A 5758-nucleotide genomic window follows, 5' to 3' on the forward strand; every position below is an offset into this window, starting at 1 on the left:
AGAGAGAATGGACTAATTTCACAAATGAAACGCTGTGTTTCTGTGGTGGAGACAGGAGACAGGCCCACGTGTGGTTGTTCCGGGGAAGGGGGGGGGGGGGTAGAGAGGGGCGGAGATGGGTCATGTTAGAACCCCCAGGAGTGTTTAGTCTGAGAGAGAAGGTCCCAGAAGAGCTAAGAAACTGGCTATACTTTGATAACAATAAAGAAGGTATCGGAGTGTACGGACTGTTTTCTTTGGCACAATGGAAGTGGTTTCTGTTTGATCTAAGCGAGTGGGCCTCATTTTTGAGGAGTTGATCCACAAAGGACTGAAAAGAGTGCTGTTTTGCTGACTTAAAAGGTAGAAGAACAAACTATGAACTCATTTCTGTAGGAGCACGGAGACACTGTATACGCAACTTTACACACAAATGGAGTAAAGTCGTACTGTAATTTGGAAGATGACTGGAAAAACATGAGCTTGACACAGACCTTTGTGTAAATCATGTGTTGCTGTCAATGGGTTGTTAGACATTACAAGGTTCATGTGAGGTTCTCAATTCAGGATTCAGATGTGTACACCCCTCCATCCACTATAAAAGGTCAGAAGATAAGAGACAACAGAGACTTACAAAACAGGCAGCCGTTGATTCTCCAATCATAAAACATAAGACTGTTATTGTGTCTTGTAGCTTGGCTTCATATTGTGATTGACATCAGGCCGGTCATGAGTTTTCAAAAAGCAACAGAGTGAATGAGAGATGAACAGAGTCACTGTTCAAACAGAAGACACAGCTGCGGAATCCCAACTCATCCCATTCCACCACAGTATAAGGTCCAATAAATGCATAGACTTAACACCGTATATAGAGATACCAACGTTTACCCGATTTAAACACAACCCGCCTTACTTAATTTAATTTTATTGTAATTCGTGAACATATTCAACAGTACATATTTTTTTTTCTTATTCTTAGGGAATGTGTTTCTGTCCCGGTTTAGGATTATTAAGCAGCTTTTCTTTCTTATAATGACAGATATTGTAACGACTCACTCACAGAAAAGCTTCTCTGGAATATAAGCAGGCATATCTCTCAATTGAATAACAATGGAATACTTTGCGGATCCGTTAAAAAAAAAGAGAAAAAGTTAGCAGTTCCTTTTATGAATTCTTAATCCTGACCTCAAAAAGGAACTGGGGGTATTTTGGTTGCATTCTATTGGAGTTATTCTCCCTAAGCCTGCCTGTGCGCTGGTAACAGAAGACAATGTTAGGACAAGCCACTTAAGCCCATTAGTCTTATAATTCATATGTCTTGGCAAACGCTATTTAGCCCAGTCCAAAGCTCTTGAGAGCTAGCTCTTCTCCCACTGGCGTCTGGCTGGGGCTGAGAGAGAGAGAGAGAGAGGGGTGGGTGGGTGTAAGCTCCTCGCTCCAAGGCACTCTGCAGGGAGGCAAAGAAGGAAACAGAAGAAGAGTGACAATAAAGAGGGGAAGGAGAGAAAAGAAAGAGATGATGGAGAGGACTAAGAGAGAGAAGAGAGAGAGAATAGAGGGAGATGAGATGTATCCTCAGAGTCAAGACGGAGAAGAGGGAGAAGGAGACACTTTTGGGCATGTAGTGTATGTGGACACTGCTCGTTGAACATCTCATTCCAAAATCATGGACATTAATATGGAGTTGGTCCCCCTTTGCTGCTATAACAGCCTCCACTCTTATGGGAAGGCTTTCCACTAGATGTTGGAACATTGCTGCATGGACTTGCTTCCATTCAGCCACAAGAGCATTAGTGAGGTCGGGCACTGATGTTGGGTGATTAGGCCTGGCTCGCAGTTCCAATTAATTCCAAAGGTCTTCGATCGGGTTGAGGTCAGGGCTCTGTGCCGGCCAGTCAAGTTCTTCAACACCGATCTTGACAAACCATTTCTGGATCTCGCTTTGTGAACGGGGGCATTGTCATGCCCAAACTGCTGCCACAAAGTTGGAAGCACAGAATGTAATTGTATGCTGTAGCGTTAACATTTCCCTTCACTGGAACTAAGGGGCCTAGCCCGAACCATGAAAAACAGCCCAAGACCATTATTCCTCTTCCACCAAACTTTACATGGCACTATGCATTGGGGCAGGTAGCGTTCTCCTGGCATCTACCAAACCCAGATTCATCCGCCGGACTGCCAGATGGTGAAGCGTGATTCATCACTCCAGAGAACCTAATGGCGGCGAGCTTTACACCACTCCAGCCGACGCTTGGCATTACGCATGGTGATCTTAAGCTTGTGTGCGGCTGCTCAGCCATGGAAACCCATTTCATGAAGCTCCTGACTAACAGTTCTTGCACTGATGTTGCTTCCAGAGGCAGTTTGGAACTTGGTAGTGAGTGTTGCAACCGAGGACAGACGATTTTTACACACTACAGCCCTCGGCGGTCCCGTTCTGTGAGCTTTTGTGGCCTACCACTTCGCAGCTGAGCCGTTGTTGCTCCTAGATGTTTCCACTTCACAATAACAGCACTTACAGTTGACCGGGGCAGCTCTAGCAGGGCAAAAATTTGACGAACTGACTTGTTGGAAAGGTGGGATCCTATGACGGTGGCACGTTGAAAGTCACTCTTCAGTACGGGCCATTCTACTGCCAATGTTTGTCTATTGAGATTGCATGGCGGTGTGCTCGATTTTATACACCTGTCAGCAACGGGTGTGGCTGAAATAGCTGAATCCACTAATTTTAAGGGCTGTCCACATACTTCCGGAAAGGAGAAGTATGCTCCTGCAAGCCGCCACACGTTAGAGAATTTGTTTACAGTTTCCTGTCCTGCATGCGATCAACAACCAGTTAAAAAGGACTACAGTGCAAGGGGGAAAGTACTGTATCTAAGGCCTTTCTACACTACCCCTGACATTTGCTTCCTGCATTCCTGCATTCAGTTCTATGTTAGCAGTTGTTCTTGTTCTTGCCATCCTCATCAGTACCATTCAGGCTCTGTCTTTCACTGCCTGTCAGACTGTCATATCTGTCCTGTCCCTGCCTCACCTGCTTGTGTGTGTACATGTGTGTGTGTGCGTGCGTGTGTGTGTGTTTAACTATCTTTGTTGGTACCAGAAGTCCTCACAAGGATAGTAAAACAAGGCAAGTGGGGATCTTGCCGGTCCCTGCGAGTTAAAATGCTATTTTAGGCTTAGGGGTTGGGTTTAGGGTTAGGGTTACAATTAGGGTTAGAATTACGGTTAGGGGTTATGGTTAGGTTTAGGAGTTAGGAGTTAGGGTTTGGGGTTAAGGTTAAGTTTAGGGTTAAGGTTAGGGTTATGGTTATGGTTAAGGGTTAAGGGGAAAAATATTTTGGAGGGGAATCAATTATTTAGTCCCCACGGGATAGAATACAAAACTGGTGTGTTTGTGTGTGTTGTGTGTGTGTGTGTGTGGTGTGTGGTTGTGTGCTGGTTGGTGGGGTTGTGTGTGGTGTGTGTGTTGTGTTTGTGTGTAGTGGTTGTGTGTGTGTGCTTGCGCGCTCGTGTGGTGTGCGTTATGAACGTGCATGGTATGTTGCAGGCGTATGGGTACATGTGGGTGTGTGCGGTATTTGTGTTGATGTGTGTGTGCTTAATGAACGTGCATGTGTGTGTGCATGCGTTGCCTGCATGTGTGTTGTATGCCCTGTAATATGCCGTGTATACAGCCTGTGGTTGTTTCCCTCCCTGTCTGCCCGATGCGTCGAAACCAATCCTCGATTAAACAAGGAGATAAGTACAGTCACTGCTACCAACATTGCCCAAAATAACAGCCACTGTACCCACTATATCATATCTGCTACTCATGAGACTGAGGAAATATCAAACCCTCTCAGCAAGGWAATAAACCATTTTTAACAGTATGATTCACATTGACACAATAGGCTATATATAAACACGTTAAGAGCATGYACCTCAATTCATTATCTATGTAGATAGGTATTTACATACATTAGTACCACGATATTCAGAACAGAAACATATTCATGTAGCCTGTCTTTAACCATACATAGCCATATAAAGATGCTGTATAAAAGCAGTCCCAACACACACAGTAACTCTCACTAGTGTAACAACAGTGACTTTTATGGCCAGAGTGCTCAGACTCCTCAAATAGTTCATAAACAAGGGGACAGTGCTGCGGCATCACACAACTATTTACAAACTATACAGATATCAACGAACCGATCAGTCAGGGAGACAGACTACAGAAATACTAGACTCCATTCCGTGTTGATGGTCATTAGAGTGGACAGACCAGTGTGAACACGCACACATACACACACACTTGGACTGGACGCTCAAAGTTATTAGAACGCTTTTTAGGAGAGAAAGACTAGGAGAGGAGGAGAGGAAGGAGACAAGAGAGAAGATAATGAGGAGATGGGAAAAAACTGGACTCTCTCAATCACTATCTGTCATCTCTGAAACAGACCTACGCACTTGCTGTGGAGGAAAGAACTTGTTTTAGTTGGTGAGAAATGCATCTAAAATGCATGTGTGTGTGTGTGTGTGTGTGTGTGTGTGTGTGGATTAATAAAATTAGACATATACAATATGCACAAGAATTATAGGTGTAAGAAGTAAACTGTTTCTCTGTCTGGAGTGTAATATCTCCGGAGGTAAACTATTCAGCGGCGTTGGGGAGTTAATCCCAAAAGGCTTTAGAGAATCACTAACCGAGAACAGCACTATCAGCACCGGGAACACCGGGAACACCCCCCCTCCCCAACCCAACCCCATGCACAGCCGGTAAACGTTGTAACGACAACASGAGAGTACCACGCCACCTTCCTCTTAGTTTCCACCCCTCTGCGCGCGCAATAGCGATCACGGAAAAACCTCCCCATCACTTACCCGGGTCTCGGTGATGATGGCGTCTTCCTCGTGTCTCGATATCGGGTCGGTCACTGTGTGTAGGGGTAATTTGTGTTTGTCGCTCTCTCTCTCTTCTTATTATCTCTCCTGTCTCTCTCTCTCTCAAGGACGAGGTGAAATCCGTGCTCTGGTCATCCGGCGGCTTCACAGACAAAACCAACACGCAGCGGCAAGAACAATATACAAAAGGCAAGGAAGGGACAGAGGGGAGGAGAAGTCAATTTGTTTAGTGGCACTGAGACAAAAAAATAACTGGCACCTATGGAGGCGGGTTAAAACTGGAGATAGGTTATATAATAGTGGCCAAGGCTATAGGTCAAACTGTAGGCTAGAACAACAGTGTTAGATCGTCTCTGCGTGCGCTCTCAGCTCAAAGGTGTGTTTTCCTGCGCACTGTAGCCTACCTTGTTAATGCCACAGTATTGTGCAGAAGAGGCTAGGGGTGATAGGCAGCAGAGCATAGAAAATGTGCTTCTAATGTTGTCAAAAAACTCAAATGTTCGTTCCTGTCCAATTCGCTTTCACGGTTCAAGAGATGGGCCTTTTACGTCGCAATCCTGTAACACAAGGAGCAAAGCGCAACTCGGAGGCACTTTTCTATTCCAAAGTTAGCCCATATGAGAGAATTTCCCTCACTGCGCTGAGAAGTTGGAGAGAAGGGGGTGCAAATGTGTCAAGTAACGGGATGTCTAAATGGAGTGACCGCATAAGTCAGGTTTGACACACTTTATTATTTATCCTCAGCTGCTCTGCACTAGCAGCTCATCAGAGCACCGTCCGCCATGGCTAGCCCCTAGGTGCGGCTCACGCTGCGCATGTGCACCAAGGCGCTGCCCAAATGTCAAGAGCAATAACTGGGGATGTCATCCCGAATTCTCTCTGCTCACAATGA

The sequence above is a fragment of the Salvelinus sp. IW2-2015 genome, linkage group LG3 (assembly GCF_002910315.2).
Source record: "Salvelinus sp. IW2-2015 linkage group LG3, ASM291031v2, whole genome shotgun sequence".
NCBI classification, from domain to species: Eukaryota; Metazoa; Chordata; class Actinopteri; order Salmoniformes; family Salmonidae; genus Salvelinus; species Salvelinus sp. IW2-2015.